The 21,312-nt window shown below is 35.3% G+C and overlaps 1 pseudogene; it reads right to left on the bottom strand.

The window, feature by feature from the left end:
• Positions 1 to 15,946, bottom strand: part of LOC148699852 (polygalacturonase-like) — a 90,014-nt pseudogene extending 74,068 nt beyond the window's left edge.
• Positions 15,947 to 21,312: the final 5,366 nt, after the last annotated feature.

Below are 21,312 nucleotides of genomic sequence, written 5' to 3'. Positions count from 1 at the left end.
ATCCTGATACTTGTTAAATTGCTCCAATTTGTGCCAAAATTAAATGTTAATTACAAAGATTCTGAATGTGTTCTAATACTTTTGAAATGTGTGTTTTCAATCTTAATAACTTAAGATGAGCTACAATGTAGAAGATGCATATCTCAAATTATAATCCTGAAAGCTTCCTTGAAATTTTTTATGAAATTCAGAATCTGATTTTGTATAAAAGCTTAAACTTAATTTAAAAAATGCTTCTATCATTGCATTTTTGTAACTTTTATTATATGCTTCAATGATTGCATCATTTTGAGGAATAACTCAATATGATTCCTGGATGAAAACTACGGTCTAAGAAAAATAGAATTAATTTTGATGCCTTGATTGTTTGCTCTGATACGCATCTGAAACATATCATTTTCTATCTTATAAGTTTATTAAAATTAGTCTAAATGATGCGTTTTTCAATGATCTTGATTGCAAATAAATGGTTCTAAACATATGATATTATTTTGATATTAAAAAGATTTATGGTGCTTTATATATACATTGCTGAAAAACTATGACTAAGAAATTAATATTTTGAATATACACTCCTACATAATTAAATGCTTCTATCATTAAAAAGAAAAGCTATTTTTAAGAAGAGAGTTAATGATCCTAAAGCTTAGAATATTTCAACTCACTTTAATAATTCTTATAGGAAAGAAAATGTAATTACTTTTGAAAGAAATTTGAGCTTCAAAAGAATTATTTTCTGATTAATATTTCCATACATATTCAAAAAAAAAATAAGAGGAAATATAATTTATTCTTGAAAGATTAAAAAGAGTGATTGCTATAAATTTTGAAAAATTCTAGATCACTCTACATTCTTGATATTATAGAAGAACAAAAAAAAAGGTTTGAAAGAAAATACATCTTTTGAGGGGGAGCTTTAAATACTCAATCTCTTTATTGAAAATTATCTTCAAACTCTAAACTCTCAAATGGAATGATTAATTAAGGGGGAGAAAAAAAATTTCAGAGTGAGAGATCATATAGAACTTAATCGTATAAATTCGCATCTAAAGATGAGACAAAGAATACTAAATGTAAAGTGGTATTAAACTTTGTGCTTCATTGAATATCTTTTGAAAGTTGGATTTCCATCTGTATTCATCGGTAAATCATTTATTTCTGAAAATTTAATTGAAAAGGATTCCATCTGTCTTAGTTTCGAAAATTTATCTTGGAATCTACTTATGAGTTCTTATTGGCTTGCACTTTAGTGTTTCAATCCTGAGCCAATTCATTTTAATTGATTTTGATGCTATGATCTTTAAAGGAGTAAAAGAAAGTCTTTAAGGGAGCTCTAAAAGAACTTTCAAAGCCTTAAATTTTATGTATCCTACACTGCATAAATTCATGTTTTGGTATCTATGCCCCAATACTTTTATATCATGAAAGAACTTTGAAGTCATTAAGAATTAAGGATTCAACATAATCTTATGTTTTTCGAGTATATAAGGTTTGATCTTTATTTGCTCTTATACTATACTCTGAAAATTAATTAGATTGCTCTCATCTTGCTATATACTTAATATATATATATATAAAGGTGTTGAATTTTCATTCGTGCCTTCTTTGAATATTATTCTTGATACTTCTTGAAATAACTTGAAAAAGATTTCATCTACACTTGATTTGAAAAATATCTTTGGAATCTATAGTTAGAGATCTCTTTTGGCTCATATCTTAAATGTCTCATTTCTAAAGCCAAACACATAGAAATAAGATATCATTTTATTAGGGATCATGTGCAAAATGGAAACATATGTATTGAGCATATATGTACTAAAAAATAATTAGCTGATATATTCACAAAACCCTTGAGTGAAGATAGATTCTGCACGCTAAGGAGGAAATTAGGCATATGTGATCCTTTTTTTATTGAAGAGATACAAAAGGGAGCAAGCAGTCTCATGATACATTCCTCCCATTTCTAAAAATCCATGAAACATGAGTCAAACTTGTAATCTATAGATTCCTTACTCATGTATCATTGTCCCAGAAAGAATTTGTAAGGATTGGAAGCAAGAAAAATTTTTAGAAGCGAGAAGGAAGAGAAAGGAAAAATTTCTGAACTTGGGTCGACCCAACGTTGAGTCGACCCAAGAAAATTCTTGAGTCGACCCAACGTCGGGACCCCACTGTTAAAAGGGGGACCCGTGAGCTTCTAGGGCACTGTTTACCCTTTGTCCTCTTCCGAAAACCCTATTCCCCACTCTCAAATCTTCTCCAATCATCTCCAAACAGTAGATTACTTCAAGATCTTGGAGAAATGGGACCCAAGAGAGCCGTAGCCAAGCGATCCGGGAGAGTCTCACGATCTTGTTTAGAGCCTAGGATATGTATCTAGTTCTCATATGTATTTTGTGTTGATAATGTATTTTGAACCTTGATTGAGGAATATTGTATTTGCTTTTGTTTTTGGCATGATTGTACTAAAATGTTCCTATTTTGATCAATGAAGTTTGAATGTTTGTTATCTCTTGTGTCTTTTCCCATGTACCTATTTGATGATAACAAAAAGGGGGAGAAGTAAAGTAAAGATCTTAGGGGAGAAGTAAAGATATTGTTTAGAATAAATAAAGTAACAAAAAGGGGAGAACTAAAGATATCTTTAGAGTAAGTAAAGAAAGAATAATAAGAGCAAAAGTAAAGAAAGTTAAAGAAAGGAGAAGTAAAGAAAAAGAAATAAGAAGTTATGTAAAGAAAGAGAAATAAGAACTTATGCAAGAAAAGAGAAATAATTGGGCAAACAAATTGAAAATCATATAAGAAAGCTTATACATCTAAGGGGGAGCAATTTGTAACAATGAAAATCATCAAATCAAAAATTTCTATCAAATTTCAGAATTTGGCACATATAATTTCAGAATTTGGCACGCACCTCTCGCACCCCGATACATAACCTGAAACTCATATTTTATCTCAAATTTTTGAAGTTTCATCATTAATGAATTATAAATGAAAGGGGGAGCAATTCAAAAAGTCAAATTGGCAACATTTAAATGAAATAGGGGGAGATTTCACTCTTATATATGAAAAGTTGAAATTCAGCAAGTTAAGCCCTTTCAAAAACTGATCTTAAAGACAAGTATCAATAGGCTCATACTCTTTATTTTGTAATCATCAAAAAGGGGGAGATTGAGGATGATAGTGTTATTTTGATGATTAACAAGTAATTATATCTAGAGTATATTATAAGTTAAATTGATACTTCATTTATAAGACTATTACTCTCAGGATATTTGTATAAATTGATATAGATACATTTCATTATTTATTTGAATGAATCTAACCTTGAGATGCAGCAAAGTGTGGATTGAGTCGACCCAAAGGATGATTGGGTCGACCCCGGCACATCAAGAAATCATTTGGCACACTTCTACAAAAATGGCACAGATGAACAGTGAGTTGGGTCGACCCAAGGAAAGCATGAGTCGACCCAAACATCAAGATCCTCAAAACAAGACAGAACAATGGTTCTCTGGATTCACTGAGAGGGTCGACCCAAGAAGTAGTTGAGTCGACCCAAGCTTGAGTCGACCCAAACCCTGAGAGGGTCGACCCAAAGGCAAGACAGAAAAGAAGACAGAAAATGGTTCTCTGGAATACTGAGAGGGTCGACCCAAGAAGAAGTTGAGTCGACCCAAGTGAACTTTGAGTCGACCCAAAGAATGGTTGGGTCGACCCAAGGGAAGGAAGGCTGAATTTCAAGTTTCTGTGTTTTCTGAGAGGGTCGACCCAAGGAATGTTTGAGTCGACCCAAGTGAAAGTTGGGTCGACCCAAGAAGAAGTTGAGTCGACCCAACTGAACCTTGAGTCGACCCAAGGAAAGGTTGGGTCGACCCAAGTGAAGGAAAGCTGAATTCCAAGTTTCTGTGTTTCTGAAGGTTGGGTCGACCCAAGAAAAAGTTTGAGCTGACCCAAGGTTTGGGTCGACCCAAGAAAAGTTTGGATCGACCCAAGCACGGGCAGAAGCATAACGGCTAGTTGTGCAGAAGTGCTTTTTGGACTCCCAACGGCTATAAACGGCTAGTTTCTTCAATCCAACGGTCAGGAAGGACTATTTGGAGGTTGGAGAAGTATTTAAGAGGGAGTATTCATCAGAGGAAGTAGGCTTTTGGAAAATACATCAAGTGCATTCAAGAGAGAACCCTAGCAAGGCAAGCTTCATCCAAGTGCTTCATTCAAGAATCAAAAGAAAGTGGTTGAGCAGATTCAAAGAGTCATCAAGAGCTCCATCCACCCTTGAAGAGTGAAGCATCCTTGACAAAGAAGAGAGAAGTCACATCAAGCGATAAATATTCTCTAAACTCTTCTTTGTAGATTATATTGTTATATTTGCTCATCTAGGAGTTTAAATCTTCTTCCTTTGTTTATTAAACTACTTGTAAAGGTTGGTTGGTTAGCCCGCAAAACCAACGGCATAGGTTGATTGGTGAACCCGGAAAACCAATTGCAAAGGTTCGTTGGTGAGCCCGTAAAACCAACATAGGTTTTTGGTGAACCCGGAAAACCAAAGTGTAAAGGTTCGTTGGTGAGCCCGTAAAACCAACATAGGTTTTTGGTGAACCCGGAAAACCAAAGTGTATAGGTTCGTTGGTGAGCCCGTAAAACCAACATAGGTTTTTGGTGAACCCGAAAAACCAAAGTGTAAAGGTTTTTGGATTGTGAGCCCGGAAAATAATCTAACTGTAATCCGCGGGATTATAGTGAATTTCCAAGGGGTCGCTTGGGGAGTGGACGTAGGTGCTAAGGAGAGCACCGAACCACTATACTTCTTGTTGTTTGTATTGTGATTTGTTTAAGTTCACTAACTCATCATTTAACACAAGTAAGATAGTTAAAATTAAAAGAAACCAATTCACCCCCCCTCTTGGCTTGTCACCTTGGGCAACAAGTATCATAGTCAATGGTCTCCACAAAATACTAATCATGATAAGGAAATGGCTCAGCAAAATACAAAAACCATGAATATTCTATATTGTGCATTATATGATAGTGAACTTAATAGCATATCTTTCTGCATAACTGTTAAGAAAATCTAGAATATGCTTGAAGTTAAATATGAATACACTAACATCTTTAGTGAATCTGAAACTAGCTCTGAAGAAGAAGAACAGCAAACTGAAATTGAAAATCTTTGCTTTGTGGGACATGAAGATGAGGTATGTACTAGAACTCAAAGTGATTTCTCATTCAAAGATGAAGTACATGCCGAAACTCAATCTGATTTTACATTTGATGAACTTTATGATGCTTTTTCTGAACTATACTTAGAATATAAGAAACTTAGTTTAAAGAATAAAAAGCTAAATCAGAAAAATCTATCTCTTGCTCAAAGCCATGATATAATTCAGAAAAATAATGAATTTGCTTTTAGAAGACAATGATAGGTTAGCTAAAGAAGTTAACAAATTTAAGCCTATAGTTGAAAAATTTACTATCAGCTTTGAAAAATTGAACTTAATGATAAATAATCAAAGAGCTGAATGAAAAGGCTGGATTAGGATATTAACCTTGGTACACACAAAAATTCTTTAATGACATATGTATTAAATCCTCCACTGATCATCCTAAAACAGTTTTTTAAAAATCTGATGAACCTAATGAACAAAAACAAAAAATTGAAAATTCATCATCTACATATGTTAAATCTAGGTTTGTTAAATTTAACAAGAGTATGCAAAAATATATTCCTTGTAATCCTAAAACATGCAAACTAATAAATAAAATAGTTATTAAGAAAATATGGATTTCAAAAGGAACAATTATGGCTAACCTATAAGGACCCAAAAGAGCTTAGGTTCCTAAGTTGAAAACCTAATTATTTTTCAGCAGGTGTGTCTAGCTATCCAAGGTTCTAATGAAAGATGTTATCTGGATAATGGGTGCTCTAGACACGTGTTAAAGAATTGAATTTAAAATGTAATTAATAAGAGTGATTAAAATGAAAGAAATAATGGAATAAGTAATTCTTGCATTCTCTCATATTGAAATTGTTTTGTTAGTTGATTAAAACATAACTTGCAAATATTAATCATTTTGGTGATATAAGTAATATTTTTAGTATGAAAAGAAAATATATCTAAATCACTCCATCTTTCCATATTATGCTTTACTTATTGATGGATAATTTGGTAAATCAATTCTCCTAGAATAACTCTATTAATTCTCTATATACTTGATTAAGAGTTCTTATCCATGGCATTATCTTTTATTGATCTTAGGCATAAGAATGTGTACTTAGTATATTTTTAGATATATGCATTATGAATACCAAGATTAAAAAAATAAGTTTTGCCATATAAAATCAACTTATGCTAGTATGGACTTAATCTCAAAAAACTTGTCATTGGTTTACTTAGATTAATTTCTGCAAGGACAAAGTTTGTTATGCATGTCAACTAGAAAAATAAACTAGAATACTCTCTAAATCTGAAAATATTGTTTCCACCTCTTAGTCTTTGAAAATTCTCCACATAAACTTATTTGGATCTCTAGGAGATAAACTTCTTGATTTTGTAATTGTGAATGATTTCTCAAAGCTTACATTAGTTTTTTTTTACACTTAAATAGAAATATTTTCTGCATTGGCACAAACTTACAATAGGTTTCAAATGAAAAAGATTTGCAAACTATGAAAATAAAGAAGTATCATGGCACAGTTTTGAAAACCAATATCTTGTTAAGTTTTGCACAGAAAATGATATTGAATATAATTGTTTCTGCACCAAGAACATTATTGCATATTGAGTTTATAAAAAGTAAAAATAAAACTTTTGAAGAAAAGTGATGGACAATGCTATGTGATAGTAATATGCATAATTGATTCTAATTATAGCTATCATCACAGCTTGTCATATTATAAGGTTTCTATTAGAACTTTTTTGAAAATCCCTTATGAACTCATGAAAAACAGAAAATAAAATGTTGCATACTTTCATATTTTTCAGTTATACATGTTATGTTCTCAATAATGAAAAATATGCCAAATCTGATAAGAATGTTTGCCTTTGGATATTACTCATCAAGCAAAACATATTGAGTATTCAAATAAATAGAACTCTAATTATAGAAGAATTAATTCATATTATTCTTGATGAGACTAATAATCCTTCATCAAGAAAGAGCATAGATGTTATTGTTGATGCAGGTGAGCTTGATAAAGGAATTAGGGCCTTAATCCTAAAGAATTGCTATGCATCAGAAAATGATCATGGAGAGGATCAATTTCAACAATGTAAATATACCGAATGTAAGCAATTGAACATCCTAAAGATATAATCATTTTATGATCATTCTCAATACACTAAAATCAGATCTTATGATAAGTATATAGTTAATCGTTTTGCTTACATGTAACAATCTAAAACTAAAACACCTTGAGAAGAATGAACAGGATTATAATTGGTCAAATTAAACTAAATCACTTTTGAAAGAGATACAATTTGAAATCTTGCTGATAAAATCTAAAAACTAGTTAATAATTAGAACCAAATTGAGTTTTTCAGAAATGCACTTGATGAAGAAAAATTGGTGACTACTAAAAGATTTAATCAAGAAAAGATGAAATAGATCTTGATGAAATTCTTGCATGATTAGAAGTAAAGATCACCATTATCTTTTGCTTGCTTTATGAGCCTTGTATTTTGTCAAATGAATATGTAGAATATACTTCTGTGTGGTTATATCATTAAAGAAGATCTATGTAAAATAATCACCTTAGTTGAAAACACTCATTACAAATATGATAAAGCAATATATGATTTGGAACAAGCACCAAAAGCATGATATGAAAGGTTGAGGAACTTTTTGATAGAAAGCAATATTGATGAATCTATACATCAAGAAGAAAAATTTGTGATATCTTATCTGCTTAAAGTATACATTGATGACATCATTTTTGGTTCTACTAATGAAGCTTTATATGAAAGTTTTTCTAAGCTCATGCAGGGTGAGTTCTAAACATGTATGATGAATGAGTTAACATTTTCTCTCGAACTCCAAATTAAGACAAACAAGAAAGAAAATCTTCATTGGCCAAAGTAAGTCCATAAGAAAACTCATATAGAAGATTGGCATGAAGAAGGTATGTCTATGATCCTACATTGTAGAATTTGAAAAGGATGAGAAAGGTATATCTATTGTTTTGAAGCTATATTGAAGCATGATAGAATAATTATTTTATCATACAGCTAGTGAACCAGATTGTATGCTCATTATGTGCCCTTGTGCAAGACTTCAATCTAACTCTAATGAATCATATTTTATTGATAACAAATGAATCATAATCAGAATTTTGATAGAAATAACTGATAATCAAATTAAAACTTAATTTGTGATCTTTTGAGCATAATATGAATTTTGTTTGCATGATATAAATTTATGTGTTATGCAGCATATTAGATTATCTCTTTATTCTGTTCTTTCATGAAAATTAGTTAAAAATAATAAAAGAGAGAAAGATAAAGAAAAGAAAATAAACATTGTTTAGGAAGAGTAAAAACAAAGTAAATGTAAAATCGAAAACATATGAAGAAATTTAAAATAGTCATTAATTGCTTAAAGAAACAAAGTTGTGAAAAACAAATGTAGTTTCAATCACTTTAAACCATACCTTAAGGATAAATCAATGCAAGATTATATTTAAATAGGGGAAGTTTATTTGAAAAGAATTGATTTTGATCCTTGACATGCTTGTTCTTAATACTTCAATATATTATGTTATGACTTAATGCATATTATGTTTTGCATGTAACATGTGACATTCCTAATTTGAAAAGTGTTTTAACTCTGCACATAAGTTTTTACTTCACCTTTGTCTTCAAAATAACTTGTGTTTCAAAGCTTAATGAAAATGGTTTTCACTTGCAAAACATACTCCTCAATGATATGTATTTTATGGATTCATTGATTCTCCTTATACTTTTCTGATTTTAATGAATATCTTCTTAAAAATAAAAGAAAAGAATAGACTGAATTTGCAATTTAGGCAAAATAAATTGATTTTGAATTATTTGTCATCTTGCCTAAACTTTGGTACATAATGTCCTGATACATGTTAAATTGCTCCAATCTGTACCAAAATTTATGTTAATTACAAATATTATGATTGTGCTCTAATGTTATTAAACTATGTGTTTTCAATCTTAGTGATTTAAGATGAGCTACAATGTAAAACATACATATATCAAATTATAACTTCGAAAGCCTCCTTGAAAATCATTATAAAATTCAGAATCTGATCTTCTATGAAAGTTCAAACTCAATATAAAATGCTTACATCTTTGCATGTTTGTAACTTTCATTATATGCTTCAAAGATTGCATCATGCTGGAGAATATTTTACTATGATTCTTAGATAAAAACTACAGCTTAAGAAAAATAGAATTAATTTTGATGCCTTGGTTGATTTCTCCGATACGCATCCGAAACATATCATTTTGTATTTTGTAAGTGTACTAAAATGGTCTAAATGATGTTTCTTTCAATGATCTTGATTGCGAACAATTGTTTCTAAATATATGAATTTATTTTGATATTAAAAAGATTCATTGTGTTTCATGTATACATTGCTGTGACACTATGATTAAGAAATTGAGTTCTATAAATATACACTTCAATGATCATCTATATGTTTTTTCTCCTGCATAATTAAGGGCCTCTATCATTAAAAGAAAAAGCTTTTTTTAAGAATAGTGAATAATCTTAGAGCTAGAAACATTTTAACTCACTCAAATAATTCTTAAAGGAAAGAAAATGTAATTGCTTTTGAAAAAAATTTGAGCTTCAAAAGAATTATTTTCTGATTAATATTTCAGTACATTCTCAAAGATTAGGAGCAAGCATAACTTGTTCTTGAAAGATTAAAAAGAGTGATTGCTATAAATTTTGAATAATTCTAGACCACTCTACATTCTTGATATCATAGACTTTCAGTTTTATTCACGCTTATCATTAAAATCTGAAATTCAACAAAAAGAAAAGAATGATTAAAGAAGAATGCAACTTTTGAGGGGGAGCTTTAGATATTCAATTTCTTTGCATTCTGTATCTTATCTAAAAGTTACATTCATTTAATAAATACCACGAATGTTTTATGGTTTGATTTTGATGAACCTCATTGTATTGCCTTACTTGCCTTAGTTACATAATAGGCCTATACTTTGAGTTTAGTTCTATAAAGCTTTTCTTATCTCAAACTTTGAGCTCAATGGAAATATACTCTCAATAGTGAAACTTGTAGAAAACATATTTTCAAGATTAACAATTTGAATGTTTTATTGAAAATTATCTTCAAATTCTAAACTTTTAAATGGAATGCTCAATTAAGAGGGAGAAAGAAAATTTCAGGAGGAGAGATCATATGGAACATAATCGCATAAATCCATAACTAAAGGAGAGAGAAACAATACTAAATAAGAAGTGATTTTAATACTCTCCCATCTGTATCATCTGAAATTTAAATCTGAAAATCTTTATGATACACCTTGAAGCTTGCTATTTGGTTAATATATCTTGTGCATCCATCATGAACCAAATTGCAATTCAAATAGTTGATCTTAGGTGCTTCTAATTTAATAAAAAAGGAGAAGAAAAATAAAAGTGAAAAAATCAGCTTGAAATGTAATGTTGTATGTCTGATTCATGAATAGAACTCAAGAGGCTTACATAAATGAAAGAAAAATGAATGCTCTTAAAGCCAAATCATTAAAAGTTACTCTATGTAAATTTGATAATAATTTTACTATGCTTTTGATGTCTAATTGGTTTAAAACTAATATCAATTTAAGCATATTTTGGTATCAATCTTGTGCTTCGTTAAATATGTTACAAAATTTGGATTTTCATCTGCACTTCATTGATAAATTATTTGTTTTGAAAATAAAGTGAAATGGATTCTATTTGTCTTAGTGCCAAAAATTTATTTTGGAATCCACTAATGAGCTCTTATTGGCTTGCACTTTAGTGTTTCAACCCTATGCCAACTCATCTTGCTTGATTTTGATGCCTTGACTTTTAAAAGAAGCAAGAGAATTATCAACGAACTTTTGAACTTTATGTGTACCCCAATGCTTTTATTATCATAAAAGAACTTTAAAGTCATTAAGAATTAATGATCCAACATGATGGTATATTTTTCAAGTATGTAAGTTTTGATCTTATACTCTGAAAATTAATTAGATTGTTCTCATGTTGCAATATACTTAATATATTGGGCCAAAGATCTTAAATAAACAAGCTTTCATACTTGTTATTAAAGCTCTTTCAAAAAAAGGGGAAAAAGAGGTTAGATTTCCATTCGTGCTTTTTTTGAATATCATTTTTGACACTTCTTGAATTAACTTGAAAAAGATTCCACCTGCACTTGATTTGAAAACTATCTTTAGAATCACATTCGATGTGCTCTCATTATAATTTGCTTTGAAATCATCTTAATTAGCTCTGATCTATGCTCATTAATCTTGTTCTGACATTATTACCTTGAGTTACATGATTCATATTCTTGCAATAATTTGACATGCATTGAATGAAAATTAGAGTACAAAATGGGAAAGAAATTAGAGTATATACTGCTTCATGTTTCATTATCTTTTTGATGTTGTCAAAAAGAGGAAGAAATATTTGAGTATATGCTCATAATGCTTTATGTTTTGAATGCTCTATGTTTTCAATGGAATATAAATCAGCTTAAAGTGAAATATATTGATTGGGTTAAGCTGCTTAAATCTATAGCATTATAATGAAGTATATTTTAAATATGCATATTTTCTACTTCATGCAACTTAGCTATGCATTAGTTCTAGAATACAATCTATTGTATATTGCATATACTCCAAGTTTTGTCATCATCAAAAAGGGGGAGATTGCTGACCCAAGATTGATTTTGATGATTACAAAATCTTGAAGTATAATTACTAATGTTTGTGTTGCAAGAAGAAAGATAATTTGTTTTGCAAGGAACATAGCAAGTTGGAAAAATACAAGAAAGCCTCAAAAGCTCTCAAGAAAAGTTAGAAGAAAGCCACACTTTATTGGCCCAAGGTTCAAGTTCAAAGGATTTAAGTTGGAGCAACAAATTCATAGGAGAATTCAAAAAAACAGTCTTCGAGTCGACTCCCAGGAAGTTCGAGTCGACTCCGGCACAAGCATAGAATATTGGCACACCTTCGAGCCGTCTCCACCAAGCGCGAGTCGACTCTCTCAGTGTCACGCCCCGAGCCCGAGGCGCGGCAGACGCCGCACGCCCGCACGACGAGCCGCACAGGTGTGCAAGGCATCGGATCATATCAAAGCAAATACAGATGTTCAAAACTGACATAATTATTGAAATTTATTCAGAAGCAGTCTTACAAAATTTCAAAATAACATTTGCTAACATAATTCAAATGTCTAAACTAATCTAACTGAAATGCCAATAACTGATGGAATCATCGAAACATCTAACGCACTCTCCAATCCCGTGCGATCAAGCCTCTGGATCTAAAAACAGAGAAAATAAAATAATGAGCTACACTAGCCCAGTAAGCAACAAAATACCCCAAAGTGGGGTCGGAGCATATCAGGTCAAAATACAGGATAATGACTGGAATAAATCATAAATAACATCGTTTTACTATTTTCAAAACTTATTATCATTTTTTCAAAAACTCTGATACCAGAATCTCAACATAATAGGCTACGGCCACGTAACCCAGTGGCATGGGTTGCACAAGGTGCCAAATCCACTATTTTTATCCACCGATGGCAGCCGGTGTTGCACAAAAGTGCCAAACCACTATTTTTATCCACCGATGGCAGCCGGTGTTGCACAAAAGTGCCAAATCCACTATATTTACCCATCGATGGCAGCCGATGTCGAAACCGGTTCCTCACAGATTACAAGTCGACAGGTCCAACGTATAATCCCCATTGGCGGGGCCAGAACAGAACAGATCAGATCATAGCCATGCTGAGAATGCATATATATAAAAACAGATTTCATAAATTGTACATTCATATTTCACGAATTTTAGAGCATATAACATGATTTTCAAATAAAATTTAACATGTCAGACCCATTTTACTAAATACAAAATATATTTCAAAATTTAATCCAGTAATAATTATTTTACCAAATAATTTAGAAAAATGCACTTTGAAGCATTAAGTTACTTACCTCTTCTTGCTTAATCCCTACTTCAGATAGGCGGATCAGGTTCACCTGTTTAAATTTAATTAATTCCTTGTTAATTTCAGAACTAAGCAAATCCAAAAAAAATACTATTGGACACCGCCCAACAGGGCCCAGAGTTGGCCCATAATGGGCATGGCCCGATAGGGCCCATATCGGACACGGCCCAATGGGCCCGCATAGACCCAGCTAAATAGGGGCCCCAAGGTTGGCTTCTAATTGGTTCATTTATGCAATAAAAATATATTGCAGGGACTAATACTTAATTAAAGGGTACTGTTCTATAATAAAACTTGAGTAAAGGGACCAAACAAATATATTTGAGGACCTTTATGTAATAAATCTTTCTTATAGGGATCAAACATAATTTACAGAAGGCTCTTTTATGCAATAATATACTATCAAGGGCTTAACTGTAAAATTGCATTTATTGGCCAAACGGGTTCGGGTTTCGAGTTCCGGGCTTCGGGTCTAAACTGGATTTTGGATTTCGGGTTTCGGGTCTGAATTGGATTTCGGATTTCGGGTTTTCTTCTCTTTTTTTGTTTTTGTTTCGGGTTTCGGGTTCGAACCGGGCCTAAGTTGGGCCCGCAGTGAATAGGGCCCGTGAACAGGGCCCTTCTTCTTCCCCAAACCCCCACGAATAGGGAAAGAAGAAGAAGAGGAAGAAGGGACCGACTGGGGAGGGAGGGTCAGCCTAGGCGGCTGGGAGCTGTTGCCCAGTCGACGGCCGGCCGACTGCAGTGGCGGCCGGCGGCTGATGCAGCGACGGGCGTCGAAGGAAAACCGAATGATCTCGGTTTGGGGCCAAAGCAAAAGAAGGAAATCAAGCATGTTATTTGGCATGGAATCAAGGGCAAAAGAGGAGGGAAGCTCACCGGCGATCGACGGAGGTGGCGGATCTCGGCCGAGGGAGGCTCGGTCCGATGTCAAGCGGCGGCGGCGATGGCACTTTCCGAAGAGGAAGGAGATCTCGAAATAGGGGAGGCTTGAGTGGTGGTGGTGGTTGGCCGAGGCGGCTCACCGGCGACTTGGGAAGTGGGAGCAAAGGAAGGAGAGGAAGAGGAGAGGGAGGAGAGGAAGAAAAGGGGACTCGGCGGTGGCCCTAGGGAAGGAGAGATGGGGTTTTATCTCCCCATCATAACGGCCCACCACCGCGAAAATCACGGCGGTCGAGCGCGATCCGCGGCCGTGATCGGCCGCGGTGTGACCGGATGCCCCATTTGTCCCTGAAGGAGCCGGAGAGGATCGCAATCGCGATCCTCTGTTCCGGTCCTCCCAAAAATAGGAACGGGGTTGAAGTCGGCTGGTGCTGCCGACTTCAGCCCCATATCTCACATTCTCTCCCCCTTAGAAAAATTTCATCCTCAAAATTTAACATACCTTAGCTTGCAAAAAGACCCGGATATTTTTTCTTCATCTCGTCCTCCAGTTTCCATATAGCCTCACTTTCTGAGTGATTGTTCCACTAGATCTTAACATAAGGAATTATGCACCTCCTCAACACATGTTCCTTTCTATCAACCACACGTATAGGCTGCCTAACGTGCATAGCAGAGAACTCGAGGGAAAGTATAGGCACCACTACCTACGAAGCTAAATTTAATGTATCCAGGGATCTGAAATTTTATCCGCTTTTCATGGCAGTTAATGGTAGCAAATTGTGATGCTAACCAGTCCATACCAAGAATTATGTCAAAATCATACATATCTATAACTATCAAATCAACAGGCAAGTCTCTACCTACTATCTGAACCGAACAAGTCTTGCAGACCTGATTACCAATCATTCCACTTCCGGCAGGGGTGTTAACATGTAAATCATTCTCTAACGGCACGCAAGGTAGGTCATGTTTTCGCACAAAATCCATGACACAATGAATGTGCAGCACTAGAATCAAACAGTATATAAGCATAAACAGAAGCAACCGGTAGTGTACCTGACACCACAGTATTGGATGCCTGAGCATCCTGCTGAGTCAGTGCATAAATATGACCCTGTGTGTGCGGTCTCCCTCCTATCTGCTGCTTAGGAGAAGAAGGCTGAGCAAACTGAACCGGAGCAAAAGAACCTTGCACTTGTTGGGTCCTTGTAGCTTGAGGCCTCTGATCTGATTGTGATACTTGCCGATTGCGAGGGCACTCTGCTATCTTATGATTCTGTTGGCCACATCTGAAACATGCGCCAGATAATCGTCTACAGAGTTCTTTCTTATGGGCACCACCACATGCTTCACATTTAGACTGGTCTTGTTGAATAGTCTCTCCATAAGATCCCTGCTTTTCTGATTGCCCAGACCTATTACGAGATTTTGCTGTCCTACTAGAATTCTGTCCACTATGAGTATCATCATCTCTGCTCCTCTTCTTTTATATTCTATCTTTTGAATCTTGTGTTTCCTTCCAGACAATTTCCATATTCTTGGCCCTGTCTACCAGGTCATCATAGTTGGTTGAGTGCACTACGGCCAAACCCCGACGTAATTGAGGCTTCAATCCTTCCTTAAATCTCCTTATCCGGGACTCTGCATCTATGACGAGGGTGGGAGCAAACCGAGCTAACCTATCAAACTCTGCCTCATACTCATCCACGGTCATAGTTCCTTGAGACAGATTTAGAAATTCTCTCTCTAGCTCCCTAAGGCGACTTGAAGGAAAATACTTGGAGTAGAAGGCTGTGCGAAACCTCTGCCAGGTAAGTGCCTCCTGCTCGGGTGCCAATGTGCGCTCCACAGACATCCACCAATAATGAGCTCGGTCTTGAAGCATATAGGTGGCAAATCTGACCTTCTCTTCATCGGTGCACTCCATTGCTCTGAAGGCTTTCTCCATTTCATCTATCCAGGCTTCGGCCTCTTGAGGACTAGTGGTGCCTTTAAAAGCCGAAGGAGCCATTTGAAAGTGAATCCTAGGTTCTTCGGTGTTTAGCATGCTGAATTTTTTTTTTTTTTTTGAAAACCATGGCTGAACCTGATCGGGTTGCCTACGTACCCCTTCATAAGGGGGATCAAGCCATACGTAGTTCTTTTTAAGTTTTAAAACGCAGCGGAAAAACCGAATCAAACAATTTAATTCATGCATGCTTACAAGATCAAATCTAGAAATCAGCACCTTAAGAACATATAGAATTATGCCGTAATCGTTTAAACAATTATGCTAAAACTTTTATGCATGATTAACTATCAGATCTGAAACTTAAGAACTCTATTCCAATTAATCTCCGAATATCCATCGAATGGATTCTGGAGATATCTCCGTGAGGAGCCCCAAAAGAGGGTAAAACCTCGGGGAATTGGACCTAGACCTTGACACCATAATAAATGATTAATGCTAGATTAATACCTTTTATGATGGATGAAAGTTGTGAATCTGATTCTTGACTTCGCAGCCACGCACACGAATGGCCTCTACGAGAAGTACACGCGAAGTCCTGAAGGATCTTCTTCCGCAACAGTGCTAGCAGCTGCAGAACACTTGAAAGCTGAAATCTGCCCGCCGGGATTCAATCAACTCTTGATCAATCGTCTTGAAGCAGATAGAGATGAGGTTTGTAAGAAAAGTAGAGGACTCAGATCTGATCTTGAATCTTCTAGATATTCACCCTGAAAACCCTATCTAAAATGGAGAAGAAGAGGAGGAGGAGGCGGGTGAGGAAGAAGGCTGCAATGGATGTGTTTTTGGTGCCCATGTTTGACCCCTTTTAATGGCCTCCGAATTTTCATTCAAAATTCGAAATTTATTTTTAGAAAACCTCTTTTAGTTGGCACATGCAAAGGAATAGGAACAACCCAAATTAGATCTCAACCAAATCTGATTTAAATTCAAATTTTAAACACATGTGCAAGAGGGAAGGAATTTGAAATCCATGCGGCAAGGTAAAACACTTCATAATTTCGAAATCACCTCTTGAAATTCGAATTTAATCCATTCAAAAACTCAGACGCCACCTTGGCTGATGGTTTGAGTGATTAAAATCATTTAACACATTGCTTAATGTTTGAATTTAAATTCAAATAACAAACAATGTCGCCATGTGTCAAGCAATGGGTCCATGTGCCATGCAATAATTTTGGTTTATTTAAAATTCATGAAATCCAATTCCATGTCACCAATAATTGCCACATCATCTGAGCCTAATCCCCTTGGGTTGCACCTAATCAAATTTGGTCAAACCCGAATTAAAACAAAGCAATTTGGTTGAAACCAATCTAATCAGGTCAGACCCTGATTGAGCTCAAATTGAATCCAATTCAATTTTGGCTCATGCAAACTCAATCAAATTGAATTATTACTTTGTGTTGGACCTAATTCAATTAGGTCAATCCCCAATTAAGAACAAATTAATTTAAAATTAATTTGATCAGCTTAAGTCCTTTTTGCTTCTGACCTAATCCAATCAGGTCAAAACCCTGATTGAGCCCAAAATTGAATCCAATTCAATTTGGCTCATCCTTAGCACAATTACTCAATCAAATTGAGTTTATTAGTAATTTAATTACTAATTAATCCTTCAATTGACCAAATTACCCCCGAATGATTCTTAATCATTCATCAGCTTTCTTGATCAATCAGGAATATTCTATGCGTGTGACCTCATAGGTTCGAACCTAAGCCGGTAGTATAGGAACAATTTTCTACACTAATCGATGTGACCATCTAGCAATGGTACCCGACATCCGGATAGGTCGAATATATGCGAAGCAAATATTCTGAAACCCTGAACTATGGTTACTGTATAATTCAATCCCTTTGACTCCTAATGCCAGGATGACTTAGAGCTCACTGTCAACCCTATAATTAGTACATCCATTATGTGATTAACTTTAGATATCCCGTGACTCCTCACTGGGATTACCCTGGCCAAGGTTTTGCTAAATTAATCACAAGACATTATCTCCTGTTTTCAGGAGGGGTCAATTCCATCTTGACTCACAACTGACTACGCAAGTACTTGACTGCACCCAGTGACCTTCCGTCACTGAATTAGAAATTCAGGTAGTCCGGTACCAAAGTACAGTGAGTTGCTTGCTAGTCACAGGTTGCGGTCTCAGGTCAGAGGGCCAAACTTATACCCATATCCACTCGGAACATCTCTTGACAGTAGAACGTTCCGGAATTGGTCACGTTTAGTGAAATGTACTTCTACACTTCACTTGTGTGGCATACCAGTGTCTCCACACTCCTTGGTTAAGAGGACAACCAACGTATATGTCACACAACGACCTAATCTCGATAATATTGTCGTCCTAGTAACAACATATCATTTCGTCGCAAACAAGTTTAAGGACTCAAAGATAAATCCTCCTTTATCATAACATAAGTCCTAAGGACTTCATCATATAAGAGTTCATTTGAAGATGAAATGATGAATAATGCCAAATAACACTTTATTAATTTGTCAATTCATTTACAAAATTCAATCATCAATATGCTGACGATTGACATTTAGGATACAAATTCCAACAACTCCCACTTAGCCTAATGCCAATCGGCACAGTATCTAATACCCATCTTCGACTTGTGTTCGTCGAACTCTTTGATGCCGAGGACTTTGATAAATGGGTCAGCCAGATTTTCTTTTGTGTCAATCTTCTGAAGATCAATATCACCTCGATCGATGATCTCTCGAACCAGGTGGTAGCGACGTAGAATATGCTTGGTCCGCTGATGTGCTTTGGGTTCTCTTGCTTGAGCTATGGCCCCAGTATTGTCACAAAATACAGGCACTGGACCATCAATGGAGGGTGTCACTCCAAGCTCGGTGATGAACTTCCGCAACCATACAGCTTCCTTGGCGGCATCAGATGCTGCGATATATTCTACTTCACATGTAGAATCTGCCACTGTATGCTGCTTGGAAATCTTCCAGCAGATGGCCCCACCCTTAAGAGTGAAGATATATCCTGACACGCTCTTGCTATCATCTTGATCTGACTGAAAACTTGAAGTTTTAAGTCAGAATCACCATAGACAAGCCACTGATATTTAGTATTTCTCAAATACTTAAGGATGGTTTTTACAACCTTCCAGTGGTTGCTACCTGGATCAGACTGGTATCTGCTCACTACTCCTAGTGAGTATGCCACGTCTGGTCTAGTACATGTCATGGCATACATTATAGATCCCACTGCCGAAGCATATGGAATTCTATCCATACTCTCTCTTTCTTGAGGGGTTGTCGGACAATCCCTTTTAGAGAGGTTAATTCCATGGCCCATCGGAAGATAGCCTTTCTTGGAATTAATCATACTGAACCTCTTCAGTATAGTATCAATGTATGTGGATTGGGATAATCCAAGCAATCTTCTAGATCTATCTCTATAGATCTTCATCCCTAGGATGTAAGATGCTTCTCCCAAATCCTTCATGGCAAATTGAGATGATAGCCAAACCTTTATTCCTTGTAATGCAGGAATGTCATTCCCGATTAAAAGAATGTCATCCACATACAAAATAAGGAATATAATAACTGAACCATTTGCCCATTTATAAATGCAAGGTTCCTCTTCATTCTTAATGAAGCCATATGTTTTGATTACCTTATCAAAACGTATATTCCAACTCCGTGAAGCTTGCTTTAATCCATAAATGGATTTTTGAAGCTTGCACACTTTAGACTCATCTGCAGATGTAAAACCTTCAGGTTGTATCATATACACTTCCTCTTCTAAATCTCCATTTAGAAATGCGGTCTTTACATCCATTTGCCAGATTTCATAGTCTAAATGTGCTGCTATCGCAAGCACAATCGGAATGGACTTGAGCATTGCCACAGGAGAAAACGTCTCGTCATAGTCAATACCATAACGTTGACGATAACCCTTGGCAACCAGACGGGCTTTATAGGTCTCTACCTTTCCGTCTGCGCCCCGTTTCCTTTTGAATATCCACTTACACCCTATGGATTTAATTCCTTCGGGTGGGTCAACTAATGTCCAAACATCATTGACCTTCATGGATTCCATTTCGGATTGCATGGCTCCAAGCCATTTATCAGAGTCATACCTCTGCATTGCATCCATATATGTGATCGGATCCTCATCATTTTCATCAAGTTCGATAGGATCCCCATCTCGGACCAAGAAACCGTAGTATCTGTCCGGCTGACGTGGTACTCTACCCGATCGCCTTAATGGTGCATCTAATATGGGTTCTGAATCTGATCTAATCAAATCCGACTCAACTGGTTCAGTAGATGGTGTCGGATCTTCTACATGTTGAACTTCTCTAAGCTCAACATTAGAGCTATTTGTTCCTTCACCAAGAAATTCCTTTTCTAAGAAAATTGCTCTATTGCTTACGAACAACTTTTGTTCTTCAGCAAAGTAGAAGTAATATCCTTTAGTTTCTTTAGGGTAACCAACAAAGAAACATTTGTCAGACTTGGGTTCAAGTTTGTCTGTCTTCAAACGTTTGACGTACGCCGGACACCCCCAAATCCTAAGGTGAGAGAGCATCGGCTTACGTCCAGTCCACATCTCATGTGGTGTTTTATTTACAGACTTACTTGGAACCTTATTTAGAATATAGCAGGCTGACTCAAGAGCATATCCCCAAAAGGATATGGGCAGATTAGCAAACCCCATCATGGATCGAACCATGTCTAACAGAGTTCGATTTCTCCTTTCTAACACACCATTATATTGTGGTGTACCAGGAGGAGTCCATTGGGAGAGAATACCATTTTCTTCTAGATATGTCAAAAATTCACTGGAGAGGTATTCACCTCCTCGATCTGATCGAAGAGTTTTAATACTCTTTTCAGTTTGTTTTTCTACTTCATTACGATATAATTTGAACATTTCAAATGATTCAGATTTATGTCTCATTAAATAGACATAACCATACCTAGAAAGGTCGTCTGTAAACGTAATGAAATATGAATACCCACCTCTAGCATCTGTGCTCATTGGCCCACATACATCAGAATGTACAAGGGTCAATAAATCACTGGCTCGTTCACCTTTTCCGGTAAAAGGTGATTTGGTCATTTTACTAAGAAGACATGATTCATAGGTTGTCAATGATTCACAATCATTAACATCAAGGATTCCCTCTTTACTTAACCTGTTCATCCTATTCTTGTTAATATGACCTAGCCTATG

The sequence above is a fragment of the Phoenix dactylifera genome, chromosome 15, assembly GCF_051530095.1.
Source record: "Phoenix dactylifera cultivar Ajwa chromosome 15, Ajwa_hap1_PhDact_Kaust_v1.1, whole genome shotgun sequence".
Classification (NCBI taxonomy): Eukaryota; Viridiplantae; Streptophyta; class Magnoliopsida; order Arecales; family Arecaceae; genus Phoenix; species Phoenix dactylifera.
Note: the sequence above shows the minus strand (reverse complement) of the source record. Positions and strands in the feature narration are given on the sequence as shown.